Source organism: Panthera onca, chromosome A1, assembly GCF_046562875.1.
Source record: "Panthera onca isolate mPanOnc1 chromosome A1, mPanOnc1 haplotype 2, whole genome shotgun sequence".
Classification (NCBI taxonomy): Eukaryota; Metazoa; Chordata; class Mammalia; order Carnivora; family Felidae; genus Panthera; species Panthera onca.
The window spans coordinates 177,679,137-177,700,051 of record NC_138339.1 but is presented as its reverse complement, the minus strand read 5'-3'; the positions used below and the strand labels follow the sequence as shown (position 1 = coordinate 177,700,051).

The 20,915-nt window shown below is 37.1% G+C and overlaps 1 long non-coding RNA gene across 1 annotated transcript in view; it reads left to right on the top strand.

The window, feature by feature from the left end:
- Positions 1-5,883: 5,883 nt before the first annotated feature.
- LOC144612810 (uncharacterized) overlaps positions 5,884-20,915 on the top strand; it is a 234,411-nt gene continuing 219,379 nt past the window's right edge. Inside the window, exon 1 of the long non-coding RNA XR_013549955.1 lies at positions 5,884-6,023. This is a non-coding gene — a long non-coding RNA (uncharacterized LOC144612810). The remainder of the gene's footprint in view (positions 6,024-20,915) is intronic.

Genomic DNA, 20,915 nt, shown 5'->3' with positions numbered 1-20,915 from the left:
GCCCATGAAATCCATTTACCATTGGATATCTCAATGTAGCTTTCAAAATACTTCTATATGCCTACAACTTTACTTATAATCTTCTCTGTCAAAGCCCATTCCTGTTACTCAAGACTTTCCATATATGGTTTGCAATCCAAAATCTGGTCACCTTCTTACCCTTTATAGCCAAACCATTTTCCAAATCTTTCTCATCCCAGCTAAATATATTTCAAATCTATCTACTTGACAATATCTCTACCACCACCACCCTAGTCCAGGCCACTTTTATCTCTGACCTGGATCACTGCAATCGTCACTTAAATGGCCCCACACCCACACTTGAATCTTGCAAGCCAGCAACCTGACTAGATACCTATAACCACAAATCCAATCATGTCACTCCAAAATTGTAACCTGCCCATGACATCCTATTGCCTTTACAACGAGGTTTGTATATTTTTACCATGATCCATAAGACCTTGCTGAAAGTCTCAACTCTTTACCAAGGTCTAGAAGGCCTTCCCTCTCTGGTTTTACCTCCTGCCTGTCAGCTCTGCACTCTCTGTGACCTAGCCAAACTGGTCCTCATTTTGTCAGTTAAGCCAAATGGGTGCCCCAACTTAGCATCTTAACTCAGACTGCTTCCTCTGACTATAATGCCTTTTCATATCCATTCCCTTTCAATCAGCTTCAAGTTAAATATCACTTTCTCAAAGATATTGTGTCAGGTTATATTTTCTTCCCCAAATGAATAGCAATATTCATAGATTAGCAATACTGTCATCTTATATGTCTTCCCAGAAGCTTGTTTCTTGTCCATCAAGAGTTGAAGTCTATTTCTCCTCCTCTTCAAACTTGGCTGCTTTGTGACTTCTCCAACCAGTGTGGCAACAGTGGTGCTATGCAACTTCTGAGGCTAAGCCATTAAAGAGATGCAGTTTCTGCCTAGTACTTTCTTGGGACAGTTACCTTTGGAACTCATTAATACTGTGAGGAAGCCCAAGCATACGTAGAGGCTTTATTTAGGCGTTCTGGCCAGCTGGACCAACTAAGATCTTAGCTAACAGCACTGAGCGCCACACAGGCAAATGAATGTTCTTCAGATAATTCCAGCCTCTATGCTCTGAGTTCTCCAACTGAATCCCCAGATATCAAAGAGGAGAGACCAGTCATCACACTGTACCCTTTTGAATGCTTGACTCACTGAATCTGTAGGCATAATAGTGCTTGTTTGATGCACTAAATGTGAAGTTAGTTTGTTATGCTTCCCTAGTAATTGGAAGCTATAACTCCCCTGGTCCTTCCTTGAAACTGGGTCCTGCTATCATAGACATCTCAGCTTACTTTTCACTATGTCTTTAATGTCTGTCTTCTCTTTTACCTTAGAAGTTTGATAAGGATATGGGTTTTATCAGCTCTGTTTACTGCTATTTTCACAGTGTAGATATTCAGTAAATATTTGTAAAATTATTGAATAAAATTCTGTTAAAATATATAAAGAAAGAGGAGTTTAGCATTCGGAAATTGAAAAAGAAGCTACAAGGAGTAGCAGAGAAATTATTTTCAATAAATTCTTTAGAAACAAATGAAGGTAAAAGACTATAATGCCGTATTTTGGAATTACATGTTGGTGGTATTTGTATTTCTGAGATAGGAGGAAGCTAAGTAAACATAAGATGGGTTACAGCATATATTTTGGCATAGAGCCGAGCCAAGACCATAAAGCCCTGGGAATTGGGGAAAAAATGGAAAATATGTTAGTAAGTTAAAAAAAAAAAAAAGGCCACCCGAAGCTTTTTAAAAGTCAAATGTCCAAGCGATTGCATTACTAGAAAAATTGGGGAAAAAAGGGACAAAAGGGCATGGAGGAAAAACCAGTATCAGAACCCTGTTGTCAGCAGCTCTAAAAAACAAGATCAAAAACTATTCACAGTTAGATTGAGGCCAAGACACAGAAACAAGCATCAAAGAGCTTCTCTGCCTGAATGCTGTCTTCAACAAAGGAAACAAATTATAAATATTTCATTGAAATTGACATGGATAGAGACCTTAACACTTTCTTCTATATCAAATTTGGTAAATCAATGATAGAGGTCTCTTTTCTAATAATGTCAGATGTGAAAGTTATACAGGTAAGTTCTCTAATACCATTTTCACTACCAGGTCATCAGGGCTTCAAACCTGATTTTTTCTTTTGTTGAATTTTTCAGGATTCTAATTCTCAAGATAATATTAGATCCATTTGTGTTATGATATACAATTATGCGTTTATGAAATTGACTTAAGAGAGTGTTTAAAATAAAAGCAAATATGCATATAAAAAAGAAATGGATGGATATTCATACTTTATGTTATTAAGAAAACCTTGATAAAATTATTTTCATGGATACTTTAGAATCTCAGTGTAATTAAAACCTGGATAAATAAAAAATTATAGTTTAAAATCTATAAAGGGAAATCAGCATTTCTTCTGAAGAAAGAAAGGGGAACAATGAGGTACTACAAGGACTAGTGCTAAAATAGATTTGTTTTAACTGATGTAGAAGAGCAGACAATAAATTCTCTAACGTTATTTCAAAACCAAGCACTTTAAGATAATGAAATGCCCAGTGAAATGGGTTGTCCTGAAAGATGTCTACAGTGGATAGAAAAAGCCAGCAAAGGGGCGCCTGGGTGGCGCAGTCGGTTAAGCGTCCGACTTCAGCCAGGTCACGATCTCGCGGTCTGTGAGTTCGAGCCCCGCGACAGGCTCTGGGCTGATGGCTCGGAGCCTGGAGCCTGTTTCCGATTCTGTGTCTCCCTCTCTCTCTGCCCCTCCCCCGTTCATGCTCTGTCTCTCTCTGTCCCAAAAATAAATAAAAAATGTTGAAAAAAAAAAATTAAAAAAAAAAAAAAAAAAAAAAAAAAAAAAAAAAAGAAAAAGCCAGCAAAGCTTTACTATAAGCATATGTAAGATAATGTATTAAATAAAAAGTAATCCAAATCCATTTACCATCTAATTGGGTCTCAGTTATCAGCAAAATTCAAGAAACAGTCATAGAGGACTTTGTAGATTGACAATCCCTAAAGGCATCAATGTAATGCTCTTTTAGTTAGCACCTTTAAACAGAAAGTCTTCTAAAACACCACACTGAAAAAGTAGCCAGGCATACAGCCTCTATTCAAAAACTAATTCCTGAACTGCCCAAATCAATCTCTCAGCTCATCCAGTCTTGCTCTAATTTTCCAGCAATGAACCCCAGTATTCATTTCCCCTTATGGGAGTCAGCTCTCAGATTTGACAACCTGAGCTAGCTCCAACTAAAATCCTGCCCATCTGCCCATTGCAAAGCCTCACTAGCAAGCTTCGTCATACCTATTCTGGCTAGATGTGGCTTTTCCCTAAGCACAGCCCCCTACCAAGTGGAGGGTGCCTCACAGGAAGAGCTGGACATAGTGTCCTGCTGAGGCCACAAGGACAAATAAAGCAATGGAGCAATGGGCATTATTTCAACATGTATTATAGGAAATTTTTTTTAGTGGAAATACATTTAACTTTATATAATGAAAACAAAAAGAAAATTAAGTTTTACCTCACTGAAATTTGGTTGTGTATATCCTTTCTAGATTGCATCAATGCCAGGAAAAAAAAGCTGAATTTTGCCTAATTTATGTTGATGTTGCATGAATATAAATGTCACCATCCTTATTTCTGAGCAGTTACAATCACATCACTGCAGAATATTCTTGGTTTAAATTACAGTATTGTCAAATTAGCAAGAACATAAATAGGCAAGAATAGCAACGAAATCGTTAAGCATATATGCTTTCTAAATTACAATATGTGCAATAATATGTACATTCTTTGGGAAATGCTGTTATCGTATAACTGAAAAATGGCAATTGAATATAAATGTCTTCTGTCTTTCTGTGTCTTTCAACTCCCATTGCAGAACACCACTATCTAAACAACTGATCTTCATGGTTTATAATTACAAAGTGCCATATGCCTTTCTTTTAATTAAAATAATTTCCATATTATATCCACTCTGTTTTATTAAAATAAAACCAAAAAGAAAAAAAAAAAAAGCCTGACTGAGTTGACTACGAGATTAACACACAGGCATAACTTAATTCTGCATGAGATCACTCATTTCTATGAACTATATATATATTTTTTAATTCTGTAGAATATCAGCAAAACCTGTCTGAATCAGAGATGTCAATGATGGAATGCTACAATTCCCTTTACATTCATGGTGTCCCAAACACAACAAAGGCAGATTTTTAAAGCAGGCTGAGACCATTTGTTCATGCCTTCAATATGCATGTTTTCAAACTTACTTCAGTCTGGTGTATAGTATGCTTTTGCCATCTACTGGAACAATGATATACTGCAGTTGCAATAATTTTTGCAGCGGTAAGAATGGAAACAATGGTGATTAAACCAGGTTAAGCAGACATTTTAAAGATAACTTCTCAGGGCTCTGAGAAGAGTAAACATTCACTTTCAAGAATTCTAGGAAAGAGATCTTCCAAAATTAGAGACCTTCATGGATGCCTAAGACCTTTCCTTTATCAAAAGATTCCTTTCTCTTTCTGAAGGCTCTTTTAAAATGCAAGTATGTCTGTTTTAAATGTGCGAGGCTATAATGAGACAAGAGAAGAAAGTATTGACTCCCAAAAGCTGGATGCTTAGATAATAGAGGGGAAAATCAGACTGAATCATTTTCAGTTAACAGTAATTTTTGCTGAAGATTAATTTTGAACTTTTCCATAAATATGATCGATCTGAAAATTTCATCTTTATTTGACAGGTTTCCCGTGGTCTCCTTACATTTAGAGACCACTGTTAACATTCCACTGTATTTTTAATTTATAATAGCATTTTAATCTTGTAATTCTCTGAAGTTGGTAGATTCAACATTATTACCATCATCTGAATGGTTTGAAAACTGAAGTTGAGAGAATTGTAGCAGGCTGACTCCAGATGGCCTCCAATGATATTCATGCCCTTGGGTAATTTTCTCCTTTTGAGTATAGGCTAGAGCTAGAGAAGTGCCTCTAAAAATAGCATACAATAGAAGAATGGAATGTCACTTGTGAGATTGGGTTATAAAAGACTTGACTTCTTTCTTTCTCTCTCACTCTCTTTCTTCCTCTGGCTCTTCTTATTGGCTCACTCTAAGGAAGCAGCCACCATATTGTGAGCTGACCTATGGAGAAGCTACAGGGAATGAAAGAATGCCACTGACCAACAGCCAGTGAGAAACTGAGGCCCCAGTCCAACAACCCATGGGAACCTGAATCCTGCCAAAAGAATGTGAGTAAACTTTATAGGGGATCTTTCCCCATAAAGAATTTTGAGGTAACTCAGCTCTAGAATCATCTTGATTAAAGTACTGTGAGGGACTGTGAGCCAAAGAACCCAGCTAAGTTACACAGATGTTTCATGCATGGAAACCATTTAAATCAAAAATGTGCTTTTACTTCTAAGGTAATAAGTTTTAGGGAAATTTGATATGCAGCAATTGATAACTAAAACAAGAATGGTAAGTGATTTCCCATAGATATCAGACTGGCTAATGGTATAAACGAAATAAACACTGTTAAGTTATTTCAGTAAGTCAACAAAAAGTCTCATCCCAGCAAATTAAAAATTAGTCAAGAACAAAAGAAACAAGTGATGGAATGCAGCAAGAGTTTATTGAGCACCTGATCTTTGAAAGGCCTAGATTAGGTAAATAAGAAAAAAATTTAATATTGAATGGGAACTATTATAGACTGAATGTTTGTATACCTCTAAAATGTATATGTTGAAATCTAATCCCCAGTATGATAGTATTTGGAGGTAGTCCTTTGGGAGGTGGTGAGGTCATAATGGTAGAGCCCTCATAATGCAATTGGTACCCTTATAAAAAAGACCACAGAGAGCTCCTTTGCCCCTTCCACTATGTGACATTTTAATGAAAAATCAGCTGTCTGTGAACCAGGAAGTGGGACCTTACCAGACACCAAACCTGCCTGGTGCCTTGATCATGGGCTGTTCATCCTTCAGAACTGTAAGAAAAAACATTGTGTTATTTATAAGCCACCTATTCCACAGTAGTTTTGTTATAGAAGCACAGATAGAGACAGGATATAATATAGGTAAAAATGAATCAATATTAGGATGATTAATGTGAAAGATATAAATAATGATGCTAATGTTAGGAAGGCTCAAAGAAAAATACTCTCCCTGGATAAAGGTTGAAGAGGACATTATTGAGCAGAGGTTTTGAAATAGGCCTTGTAAGGAAGGCTAGGATTTCAAAAGGGGAAGAATTTTGTGTAATAGTTCAAACATTAGAAAATACACAGAAGTGAGAAAATGGGGCATATTTAAGTAAGAATGAGTGGTTCATACATGGAAAGATCTGAGGCAATAATCTGCAGCAGTCAAATGTGTGATTGGAGTCCTGAAACCAGGCCTGGGAATTTTGCACTTAATTAATTTTTCAAGGACCTATTGAAATTGTTTGAGAAGGAGGAGCTTCTAATTAAGACCAAATTCATATTAGGGTGCCTAGGTGACTCAGGCAGTTAAGCTTCTGAGTCAGTTTCCACTCAGGTCATGAACCCATGTTTCATGAGATCAAGCCCTGAATCAGGCTTTATGCTGACAGTGCAGAGCCTGCTTGGGATTCTTCTTCTCCCTCTTTCTCTGCCCTTCCCTTCACACTCTGTCTCTCAAAATAAATAAATAAACTTAAAAAAAAGACCAAATTAGTATCTTAAAAGAATTATTTTGCAATAAAATGAAGGATGGGTCCAGCTGCTATCAGAAAAAAAATTGTGAAAGACTTTGGGTTATGAATATTTTTATATTTGTAAAGGGTTATAACATGAAACAAAAAGCAAAACTGGGATGAATAAGTGACAAAGAGTGTGTGTGGCCCATAAAGTCTAATATCTGGTCCTTCACAGAAAAATTTGCCAACCTCTGGTCTAAAGAACATTCATCCTTCCAGCTTCTAAAGCTAAGAGATTGGCATTTTTCATGGTATGTCGAAGTATTTTACAAGTTAGAGATAATTGTTAGTACTGCAAATAACTCTTGCCTGTTAGCATGTAAATAAATTCTATCTGATGGAGGGAAATTTTATTTCTCCTCCCTAACCCCATTTCCCCTATCCCTGTAGAAGAGAGTCAATTTTACTATAATGTATAAAATCATCATAATGCCTAAATGTCTATGCTCTCTGAATCATCTTTTGAGCTGGTTGTAACATCTGAGTACATCCTAAATTCATGAGTTAAATCTTTGACATGTGTTCACTTTATGGTTTTTATGAAAGTCAAGATTTGACATTTGTTTTAAGTTTTTATTTATTTATCTTGAGAGAGAGAGAACATGCGAGCAGGAAGGAGGCAAAGAGAGAGTGAGAGAGACAATCCCAATCAGGTTCCATGCTTTCGGCACAGAGCAGGTCTCAAACTCACAAACCATGAGATTATGACCTAAACCAAACCAAGAGTTGGACCCTTAACTGACCAAGTTACCCAGGTGGCCCCAAGATTTGGTTTTTTAAATAAATTTATCCTTTAAACAATCGGAAAAGAAAGAGATAACAAATCAGAGATGAACAAAGCTATCTCTAAGAACCACAAATACCTCAATGTATCATTAAACACTGTTGAGCTCTGAGTGTCTCTGGAGTTGATTAATTTCAGTTACTCCCCACACATATATGGAAATTAGACACTGGGCAGGAAACTCAGCCCTTTCTTGTGTTCTGGGTGTTATGAGATGAAGACCAAACAAAATCCAGTAACGCAGAGTAGCACTACTCCTACTATATCGTTACCCAGTGGCTAGATGAAGGGAGAACCCTATCCAGTAAAAAATACTAGCATAAAACCTGGATAAGGTAAAGAAAGGCTCAGTGGGTGAAGCCAGATCTTTTACCTGGACAGGTCAGCAGTCCCCCTCACAGTCGTCCTCTTCCAAGTCTACTCAACAGGGAAATATGGGTCCTTTCCTTTCTTGAAAATCCTGAGTCTTTTCTTTCTCTTCCCTCATCCTCTAATCTCCTTTTTAGGCCATGACATGACTTCTTCACTCAAATATTTTTCCTTCCTTCTTGCTTCTTCAGACACTTTTTTTCTCCCTTCTAAGTGCTATGCAAAATTCTTTTCCACGAATTATTTCTCAACGGACTCTGATAGTCCATTGAAACCAATATAGCAAATAACTATTTTTGCTCTACAGCAGGAAAAGTTTAATTCTTTTTTTTAAGTTTATTTATTTATTTTGAAAGAGAGAGTGTATGTGCAAGTGGGGAGAGAGAGTGAGAGAGAGAGAATCCTAAGCAGGTTCCACGCTGTAGCACAGAGCCTGACTCAGGGTTTGATCTCATGTGAGATCAAGACCTGAGCCAAAATCAAGAGTTAGATGCTTAACTGACTGAGCCACCCATGCACCCCAGTAAAGGTCTAATTCTTAAACTCTGACTGAGTTGATACTTAGGTGTCTGGCATGGTGAAAGTGAGATATTTAAATTTTCAAAGTAAATATTAGTAAAATATGAATTAGTAAAATATGAATTAACTTACCTGCTTCTTATGGGCAATGGCAATGGTACTAGGGAAAAACAAGGTGGATTAAGAAGGAATTATGAATGTGTAATATTTATAAATTGTCATTTTATGGAAAATAGAGATAAAACAAAAGAATCGCTATAAGAGAGATTCTAGTATATGAAGCCTGGTTCATCTGTTAATAATATTTATAGATATGGGGAATTCAGGTCAAGACACTAGTTTGGGAGGTGTTTGGAGAGATTATGACAGGGATTTTTCTCATTGTAAAGACTAATTCGAGTTATAATCATTCAACAGAAAAATTTTAAATAGTGATTAGGCCTTAGAAAATGAATGGTGTGAAGTTAATTCTCCTCTATACCACAGATAGATCATGTTTTGGGGTACTTATTTTGTCTTTTTCACCTAATTATACAGTGGGAACTTTTTCCTGCTCTCATAGAACTTTTCTGTTTTATCCCTGTATTTGAAAAACAAAAACTACAATAAAAATTTTATGTTTGGAATATAATTATATATAAATAATATAATTTTATGTTGGAATATAATTATGGGTTATTCCCTATTTTAAAAAAGCTTCTCCATGCTCTGGTTTCTCTTCAAATCGCATAAATCTTTCACCTTTTACTAAAAAAGCTTCTCGGGGGGTTCCGGAAGATGGCAGCGTAGGAGGACGCGGGGCTCACAGCACGTCCTGCCGATCACTTAGATTCCACCTACACCTGCCTAAAGAACCCAGAAAACCGCCAGAGGATTAGCAGAAGGGAGTCTCCGGAGTCAAGCGCAGACTAGAGGCCCACGGAAGAGGGTAGGAAGGGCGGCGAGGCGGTGCGCGCTCCACGGACTGGCGGGAGGGAGCCGGGGCGGAGGGGCGGCTCGCCGGCCAAGCAGAGCCCCCGAGTCTGGCTGGCAAAAGCGGAGGGGCCGGACGGACTGTGTTCCCACAGCAAGCGCGACTTAGCGTCTGGGAGGTCATAAGTTAACAGCTCTGCTCGGAAAGCGGGAAGGCTGGAGGACAAAGGGAGGGAGAGCTGCTGAGCCCCCGGACGGCAGAGCTCAGCTTGGCGGGGAACAAAGGCGCCAGCGCCATCTCCCCCGCCCATCCCCCAGCCAAAATCCCAAAGGGAACCAGTTCCTGCCAGGGAACTTGCTCACTCCCCGCAAACACCCAACTCTGTGCTTCTGCGGAGCCAAACCTCCGGCAGCGGATCTGACTCCCTCCCGCTGCCACAGGGCTCCTCCTGAAGTGGATCACCTAAGGAGAAGCGAGCTAAGCCTGCCCCTCCAGCCCCCGTGCACCTTGCCTACCCACCCCAGCTAATACGCCAGATCCCCAGCAACACAAGCCTGGCAGTGTGCAAGTAGCCCAGACGGGACACGCCACCCCACAGTGAATCCCGCCCCTAGGAGAGGGGAAGAGAAGGCACACACCAGTCTGACTGTGGCCCCAGCAGTGGGCTGGGGGCAGACATCGGGTCGGACTGCGGCCCCGCACACTAACTCCAGTTATACACCACAGCACAGGGGAAGTGCCCTGCAGGTCCTCACCACGCCAGGGACTCTCCAAAATGACCAAACGGAAGAATTCCCCTCAGAAGAATCTCCAGGAAATAACAACAGCTAATGAACTGATCAAAAAGGATTTAAATAATATAACAGAAAGTGAATTTAGAATAATAGTCATAAAATTAATCGCTGGGCTTGAAAACAGTATACAGGACAGCAGAGAATCTCTTGCCACAAAGATCGAGGGACTAAGGAACAGTCACGAGGAGCTGAAAAACGCTTTAAACGAAATGCAAAACAAAATGGAAACCACGATAGCTCGGCTTGAAGAGGCAGAGGAGAGAATAGGTGAACTAGAAGATAAAGTTATGGAGAAAGAGGAAGCTGAAAGAAAGAGAGATAAAAAAATCCAGGAGTATGAGGGGAAAATTAGAGAACTAAGTGATACACTAAAAAAAAATAATATACGCATAATTGGTATCCCAGAGGAGGAAGAGAGAGGGAAAGGTGCTGAAGGGGTACTTGAACAAATTATAGCTGAGAACTTCCCTGAACTGGGGAAGGAAAAAGGCATTGAAATCCAAGAGGCACAGAGAACTCCCTTCAGACGTAACTTGAATCGATCTTCTGCATGACATATCATAGTGAAACTGGCAAAATACAAGGATAAAGAGAAAATTCTGAAAGCAGCAAGGGATAAACGTGCCCTCACATATAAAGGGAGACCTATAAGACTCGTGACTGATCTCTCCTTTGAAACTTGGCAGGCCAGAAAGGCTTGGCACGATATCTTCAGTGTGCTAAACAGAAAAAATATGCAGCCGAGAATCCTTTATCCAGCAAGTCTGTCATTTAGAATAGAAGGAGAGATAAAGGTCTTCCCAAACAAACAAAAACTGAAGGAATTTGTCACCACGAAACCAGCCCTACAAGAGATCCTAAGGGGGATCCTGTGAGACAAAGTACCAGAGACATCACTACAAGCATAAAACATACAGACATCACAATGACTCTAAACCCATATCTTTCTATAATAACACTGAATGTAAATGGATTAAATGCGCCAACTAAAAGACATAGGGTATCAGAATGGATAAAAAAACAAGACCCATCTATTTGCTGTCTACAAGAGACTCATTTTAGATCTGAGGACACCTTTAGATTGAGAGTGAGGGGATGGAGAACTATCTATCATGCTCCTGGAAGCCAAAAGAAAGCTGGAGTAGCCATACTTATATCAGACAAACTAGACTTTAAATTAAAGGCTGTAACAAGAGATGAAGAAGGGCATTATATAATAATCACAGGGTCTATCCACCAGGAAGAGCTAACTATTATAAATGTCTATGCACCAAATACCCGAGCCCCCAGATATATAAAACAATTACTCATAAACATAAGCAACCTTATTGATAAGAATGTGGTCATTGCAGGGGACTTTAACACCCCACTTACAGAAATGGATAGATCATCTAGACACACAGTCAATAAAGAAACAAGGGCCCTGAATGATACATTGGATCAGATGGACTTGACAGATATATTTAGAACTCTGCATCCCAAAGCAACAGAATATACTTTCTTCTCGAGTGCACATGGAACATTCTCCAAGATAGATCATATACTGGGTCACAAAACAGCCCTTCATAAGTTTACAAGAATTGAAATTATACCATGCATACTTTCAGACCACAATGCTATGAAGCTTGAAATCAACCACAGGAAAAAGTCTGGAAAACCTCCAAAAGCATGGAGGTTAAAGAACACCCTGCTAACGAATGAGTGGGTCAACCAGGCAATTAGAGAAGAAATTAAAACATATATGGAAACAAACGAAAATGAAAATACAACAATCCAAACGCTTTGGGATGCAGCGAAGGCAGTCCTGAGAGGAAAATACATTGCAATCCAGGCCTATCTCAAGAAACAAGAAAAATCCCAAATACAAAATCTAACAGCACACCTAAAGGAAATAGAAGCAGAACAGCAAAGGCAGCCTAAACCCAGCAGAAGAAGAGAAATAATAAAGATCAGAGCAGAAATAAACAATATAGAATCTAAAAAAACTGTAGAGCAGATCAACAAAACCAAGAGTTGGTTTTTTGAAAAAATAAACAAAGTTGACAAACCTCTAGCCAGGCTTCTCAAAAAGAAAAGGGAGATGACCCAAATAGATAAAATCATGAATGAAAATGGAATGATTACAACCAATCCCTCAGAGATACAAACAATTATCAGGGAATACTATGAAAAATTATATGCCAGCAAATTGGACAACCTGGAAGAAATGGACAAATTTCTAAACACCCACACTCTTCCAAAACTCAATCAGGAGGAAATAGAAAGCTTGAACAGACCCATAACCAGCGAAGAAATTGAATCGGTTATCAAAAATCTCCCAACAAATAAGAGTCCAGGACCAGATGGCTTCCCAGGGGAGTTCTACCAGACATTTAAAGCAGAGATAATACCTATCCTTCTCAAGCTATTCCAAGAAATAGAAAGGGAAGGAAAACTTCCAGACTCATTCTATGAAGCCAGTATTACTTTGATTCCTAAACCAGACAGAGACCCAGTAAAAAAAGAGAACTACAGGCCAATATCCCTGATGAATATGGATGCAAAAATTCTTAATAAGATACTAGCAAATCGAATTCAACAGCATATAAAAAGAATTATTCACCATGATCAAGTGGGATTCATTCCTGGGATGCAGGGCTGGTTCAACATTCGCAAATCGATCAACGTGATACATCACATTAACAAAAAAAAAGAGAAGAACCATATGATCCTGTCAATCGATGCAGAAAAGGCCTTTGACAAAATCCAGCACCCTTTCTTAATAAAAACCCTTGAGAAAGTCGGGATAGAAGGAACATACTTAAAGATCATAAAGGCCATTTATGAAAAGCCCACAGCTAACATCATCCTCAACGGGGAAAAACTGAGAGCTTTTTCCCTGAGATCAGGAACACGACAGGGATGCCCACTGTCACCGCTGCTGTTTAATATAGTGCTGGAAGTTCTAGCATCAGCAATCAGACAACAAAAGGAAATCAAAGGCATCAAAATTGGCAAAGATGAAGTCAAGCTTTCGCTTTTTGCAGATGACATGATATTATACATGGAAAATCCGATAGACTCCACCAAAAGTCTGCTAGAACTGATACATGAATTCAGCAAAGTTGCAGGATACAAAATCAATGTGCAGAAATCAGTTGCATTCTTATACACTAACAATGAAGCAACAGAAAGACAAATGAAGAAACTGATCCCATTCACAATTGCACCAAGTAGCATAAAATACCTAGGAATAAATCTAACCAAAGATGTAAAAGATCTGTATGCTGAAAACTATAGAAAGCTTATGCAGGTAATTGAAGAAGATATAAAGAAATGGAAAGACATTCCCTGCTCATGGATTGGAAGAATAAATATTGTCAAAATGTCAATACTACCCAAAGCTATCTACACATTCAATGCAATCCCAATCAAAATTGCACCAGCATTCTTCTCGAAACTAGAACAAGCAATCCTAAAATTCATATGGAACCACAAAAGGCCCCGAATAGCCAAAGTAATTTTGAAGAAGAAGACCAAAGCAGGAGGCATCACAATCCCAGACTTTAGCCTCTACTACAAAGCTGTCATCATCAAGACAGCATGGTATTGGCATAAAAACAGACACATAGACCAATGGAATAGAATAGAAACCCCAGAACTAGACCCACAAACGTATGGCCAACTCATCTTTGACAAAGCAGGAAAGAACATCCAATGGAAAAAAGACAGTCTCTTTAACAAATGGTGCTGGGAGAACTGGACAGCAACATGCAGAAGGTTGAAACTAGACCACTTTCTCACACCATTCACAAAAATAAACTCAAAATGGATAAAGGACCTGAATGTGAGACAGGAAACCATCAAAACCTTAGAGGAGAAAGCAGGAAAAGACCTCTCTGACCTCAGCCGTAGCAATCTCTTACTTGGCACATCCCCAAAGGCAAGGGAATTAAAAGCAAAAGTGAATTACTAGGACCTTATGAAGATAAAAAGCTTCTGCACAGCAAAGGAAACAACCAACAAAACTAAAAGGCAACCAACGGAATGGGAAAAGATATTTGCAAATGACACATCGGACAAAGGGCTAGTATCCAAAATCTATAAAGAGCTCATCAAACTCCACACCCGAAAAACAAATAACCCAGTGAAGAAATGGGCAGAAAACATGAATAGACACTTCTCTAAAGAAGACATCCGGATGGCCAACAGGCACATGAAAAGATGTTCAACGTCGCTCCTTATCAGGGAAATACAAATCAAAACCACACTCAGATATCACCTCACGCCAGTCAGAGTGGCCAAAATGAAGAAATCAGGAGACTATAGATGCTGGAGAGGATGTGGAGAAACGGGAACCCTCTTGCACTGTTGGTGGGAATGCAAATTGGTGCAGCCTCTCTGGAAAGCAGTGTGGAGGTTCCTCAGAAAATTAAAAATAGACCTACCCTATGACCCAGCAATAGCACTGCTAGGAATTTATCCAAGGGATACAGGAGTACTGATGCATAGGGGCACCTGTACCCCAATGTTTATAGCGGCACTCTCAACAATAGCCAAATTATGGAAAGAGCCTAAATGTCCATCAACTGATGAATGGATAAAGAAATTGTGGTTTATATACACAATGGAATACTACGTGGCAATGAGAAAAAATGAAATATGGCCTTTTGTAGCAACATGGATGGAACTGGAGAGTGTGATGCTAAGTGAAATAAGCCATACAGAGAAAGACAGATACCATATGGTTTCACTCTTATGTGGATCCTGAGAAACATAACAGAAACCCATGGGGGAGGGGAAGGAAAAAAAAAAAAAAAAAAAAAAGAGGTTAGAGTGGGAGAGAGCCAAAGCATTAGAGACTGTTAAAAACTGAGAACAAACTGAGGGTTGATGGGGGGTGGGAGGGAGGGCAGGGTGGGTGATGGGTATTGAGGAGGGCACCTTTTGGGATGAGCACTGGGTGTTGTATGGAAACCAATTTGACAGTAAATTTCATATATTAAAAAATAAAAAAAATAATAAAAAAAAATAAAAAATAAAAAAGCTTCTCCATATAGCAAAATATGATTATGAACTTTTATTAATCTCTGAAAATTTTAATATCATCATTAATCTTTATTAACTGAGTCCATGGATAATGCATCTCTACAAGATCAGTCAGCAACTTAAGACAATTTTTATCAGTAAAAACTAACATTGGGGGCTGAAGAGATAAGTCATATATCATTTATTTTATCAGACTAAGTTTATATTTTACTGTTGTTATGCAGATATTGAAAAAAGGGAAGACCTCAGGTTTTCTAATTTAGTTTTCTCTGTATGTGTTTTTTTTTAATCTGTGGCAAAAAAAGAAGTTCAGACTCCTAAATTTTCCTATACCTTTTAAAATAAATAAGTTTTAAAAATTAGAAATATTTAAAAGTCTGATTTTACTTAGTTTAACATAAAAAAAAATTGTTTTAAACATCCCCCAATTCTTTTCTCCCCTCATTATTTTGTACAAAATACAATATCATTTATACAAGAAAGGTGTTAAGTTTTTTAAGAAAATGGATTGTATTCTCACCCATGGCAAATCTATGGAAATCAGCACTCAGTCAAATGAATAATATAAATCCTAGTTTCAGGACTTGCTTTAGGCAAAATATGTCAAATAGGCAATCTCTTCTTGCTTCCCTGGAGACCAGGGTGAGAATCTGACAGGGTAGAAACCAGAAAACACATTACCCTCAAACTGAAATATTGTTTAGGCCCCAGCCATTTCCTATTCACTTTAAGAAAACTAAGACCCACACACTGCGTGACAGTTAATTCCTTTCAAATAAATTTATTTTGTACAGATCCAGTGGTGAACAAAGATTAATCTTCAAGTAAAATACCAAGAAGAAGCATAAACATGTTTTTTTTCTACCTGTTCTAATGAATTAAACATTCTTTTTTGAGGTAAAACAAAGGCTTAGCTGCCTTTGAATGGCCTAGAGCTAATATAGTGACGTACACACAAATTTTTTTTTCATGGAACTGATTTATTACAGTCCTTCAGCATGACCAAGAGCTGAAGACCACTCCAAACTAAATCATTTCACTGCTGTCAAAAATAGAATTTGCCAAACAGTATTTAAAATGCAAAAACAGTAATCAAAATGAATCCTTAATGAGTTATTACATATATACTTTTTTAACAGAAACTTTGCTAAAGCAAAGTACTGAGGATCTCTTAGGGGTGTTGCATGCAATTAATCATAAATATTTTTTTTTTTGGGAAAATAAATCTATGTAGTTTTTAAAAATATAGTATTAAGGAGCCTTTTTATCATGAGTTGTGGTAATTAAAGTTTAACTTTGTAAGTAGGACACACAAATCTTTTGAATAGTAAATCTATTTCACACGTAGTCACACAGGTCAGTGCTTTCTAAAGTTTTATGCTGGCAAATTTTCACTAACCATGCTAAGCTTCCTCTTCTGTACAAAATAATTTTTTATACTGCAGGGACAACTACTGCAGCATATCAGAGGCATGCCTTACCTCCAAATCAAACTTATATTAAGCATGGGGTTTAAATTATGTATAATAATTTAATATAGTCCAATATTATAAAAAACAGTTTAATGAAAATATTTTTTATCCAAATGTAATTAATATACAGTGTTATATTAGCTTCAGGTGTACAGTATAATGATTCAACAACTCTATACATGCCTCAGTTGTCATCAAGATAATTGCACTCTAGGGGTACCAGGGTGGCTCAGTCAGTTAAGCACCTGACTCTTGATTTCGGCCCAGGTCATGATCTCACAGTTTGAGAGGTGGACCCCCATGTCAGGCCCTATGCTGACAGCATGGAGCCCGCTTGGGATTTTCTCTCACTCTCTCTCTCTCCCTCCCTCCCTCTCTCCCCCACTTCTCAAAATAAATTAATAAAAGCTTAAAGATAACTTTAAAACAAGGTAAACGCACTCTTAATCTCCTTTATCTATTTCACCCTTCCCCCCACCAGCCTCCCCTCTGGAAAGCACCAGTTCTCTGTATTTAAGAGTTTGGTTTTTTGTCGCTCTTTTTCTTTGTTCATTTATTTTATTTCTTCAGTTCCACATATGAGTGAAATCATATGGTATTTGTCTTTCTCTGACTGACTTATTTCACTTAGTCCTGGCCATTGTTGCAAATGGCAAGATCTCATTCTTTTTTATGGCTGAATAATATTTCAGTGTGTGTGTGTGTGTGTGTGTGTGTGTGTGTGTGTGTGTGTGTGTAATCTCACATCTTCTTTATCCATTCATCTGTTGGATACTTGGGCTCCTTCCATATCTTAGCTATTGTAAAAATAATGCTGCAATAAACATGGGAATGCATATATCTTTTGGAATTAGTATTTTTGTTTTCTTTGGGTAAATAGTAGTGGAATTACTGGATCATGTGGTAATTCTATTTTTAATTTTTTGAAGAACCTCCATACTATTTTCCACAGTGGCTGTACCAGTTTGCATTCCCATCAATAGTACATGAGGGTTCCTTTTGTCTACATCCTCACCAACACTTCTTGTTTCTTAAAATGTTTCTGATTTGAGCCATTTTGGTAGGTATAAAGTGATATCTTGTGGTTTTGATTTGCATTTCTCTAATGACTAGTGATATTGAGCACCTTTTTCATGTGTCTGTTGGCCATGTGTATGTCTTCTTTGGAAAATATCTATACAAGTCCTCTGCCCATTTTTAAATTGGATTATTTGTGTTTTGGTGTTGAGTTGTATAAATTCTTTATATACTTTAGAAATTAACCTGTATATCATTGCAAATATTTTCTCCCATTCAGTAGGTTGCATTTTTTATTTTGTTAATTATGTCCTTCACTATGCAAAAGCTTTTTATTTTAGTATAGTCTCAACAGTTTAATTTACTGAACATATTTTAATTCTACAGTCTGTCTCCCTATTTTCTTAAACTCTTTAGGTTACTCAGGCAAATAAAAATATTGCCTTATTTATGTAAGAATTGACTATCTGTTTAGAATAAAATTTGTACAAATACAAATATTTTGAGATTACAAAAATTGTAGACCTTTGTTTTTTGAGAGAGGATTAGTGGGAGAGTAGAAAAAGTATGAACTTTTGTTTGGGAGTACTTTCTTCAAATTTGAGTTCTATCATTATTGGCAGTTGGCAATTAGTCTCTGGGAGCCTCAATTTTCTCATCTGTAAAATCGGGCAATAATATAGATTTTGTAGATTTGACAGGCTTGAAAAAGCTGGTCATGTAAATGAACATGCACATGCAGTTGTTCATTGAATTGTAATTCCTTTTTTTGCTGATTACCTGTACCACAAAAGTTTGACAAGAAATGACTTAGATCAACATGCTTTTATTTGAAAGAAATATTTCTTCTAGATTCTGCCTTAGATTCTTGGGACTAGAATACTTTATCAATAAGGCAGGGAACAGGGGCACCTGGGTGGCTCAGTTAGGTATCCAACTCTGGATATTGGTGTAAGTCATGATCTCACAGTTTGTGAGATGAAGCCCTGCTTTGGGCTCTGCTCTAACACCTCGGAGTCTGCTTGGGATTCATATTCTCTCTCTCTCTCTCTCTCTCTCTCTCTCTCTGTCTCTCTCTCTCTCCCTCTCTGTCTCTCTCTCTCTCCCTCTCTCTCTCCCACTGCCTCTTCCCTGCTTGCACTCTGTCTCTCAAAAATAAATAAACATTAAAAAGTATTCATAAAATAGAGCAGGGAATATTTCAATTTTGTTTCCTTCAATTTTTGTCTGTTTATTTGTTTAGAACAGATTCCAATTACAGAATCCTGATGCATTCATATCTAGTCATCTTGCATACTGCCTGGCACTGGTCACCATGGACAAGGACGAATCCACTCATCAGATAAATAATTCTAAGCAGAGTACCTGACTATAAGTTAGTAGTTATCAATCAACAACTATGTGATAGCAAAAGGTAAAATTATAAGCTCACTTCTCACACAATTCACTAAAATTGTTGGTAGAAAAAGCAAACAGTATTATGATTTGACATGTCAGAATTATACAAATTACCACATATTCCAAACTTATCTGCCATAATCAGTTATATTATGTTTATTTGAGAGAGGCATGGTGGGTTAGCAGAATACCAAGATTGGATTTTCAGTCCACCCTCCAACTACTAGATTCTGGATATATCATTTAGAATCTTTGATATGCTATTTCTTTATCCATACAATAGCAACAGGGCTACTTACCTTGTCTGTCTTGCACAGTTATTAAGGAGATAAAACACATAAGCTGTTTTGAAATTCCAAAGTATTAAACAGAAATGTAAAGCAGTTGATTTCATTGAACTCAGTATGAAAATTTGCTGTAGAGCATATGTGCCTCTATTTCCATTTTAGAAGAAAGAACAATGCCATATTTGGCCTACATGGCCAAAATAACAAAGTTATATTTTGCCAAAAAAAATGTTTATATAGGAAAGAAATTAATATCTCTTTGTATGCATTGCCTTGTTGATTTATAGTTTAGAATTAACATGTTTACCTCACAATGAAAGTTAAGAATAAAGCAAAATGAAGCTGGTAGAAAAAAACAGGAGGATTTGATACCAAAAATAAAGTGCAAAAATAACCATGAATAAACTAACTGAGACAGTTTTTGCCTTTTTGCCAAAGACTGACCTTGGTAATTAGCATATCTAACCTGGAAAATATGATTCTTGAGAAGTATTCACCACTGTTTGCATTGCCAGCAGTTGCTAGGTTATAACTATACATCTTCAGGTACAATAACATAGCCCATTTTGCTAGTAGCAAAAAAGAGAGACTTGACACTGATGACAACCACAAAAAAGCCTAAATTCTATAATTTGAGAAGCATTATATCTGAGTGAATTTATAACAATTTGTTCATTCCATAAATGTAGAAATCCTGTAAGTATTTCTCATATTGAAAAATAACACTAATAGTTTTTTGAGAATAAATTTGACTTACAGTAAGGGAATTTTAAAAATACATTTATTTCTACCCATATTTACTTCAAGAAAATTACTTCTTAGTTTCTCATATAGGCTAAACATAATAAAAATAATTTTCCATAATTGAGACTTTATATATAAAGGAACCTAATTATACGGGAAGCATGTCAGTAAAGAGTAATCTTTATAAATAAAACTCAGATCTCAGAGTAAATGTAGGAAATTGAGGGAAGGGAAGAAGCTAACATCTCTTGAGCATTTGCTATGGAGCTAGCTCAGTGCTTTCGATTTTATAAACATTTCATTTCACCCCACAAAAAAGTTTATACCGTATTGTAACGTTTTTTTAAAGATGAAGAATCTGAGGTACAGAAAGTTTATTTAATGCTATACAGATAATAATTTATGGTGTACGAATTTACACACTAAAAAGACCATTCATGGTCTTTATTTACTGCATTATCTTGACTAGCTATCCATCTCAATGCTTCATTACTAAATGTGTCTAACTGCTTGACATATCTACTACAGATTCAATCTTCTTTCTTCAGGTTTTTCAGAGGCTATTTATAGTATTAACAAAAACAAAGCAATCAATATAAAATATTTACACAAATATACAATAAATTTAAAATTTTTTAACAAATTAGCAAAGTAACAATTATTCTGACAATTGTCAAACAGTCACACAACTTAAAAGGTTTGAAATATTCAACAAAATTACAAAATCAGTTTGCTCTTCTCAATCCTGTTGAGTCTCTTTTGATTACATAAAACACTCAGCAGCAGTCCTCAGCAGGTCAGATAGCTTACACCACCAACTGCCATAATTGCATAGGAG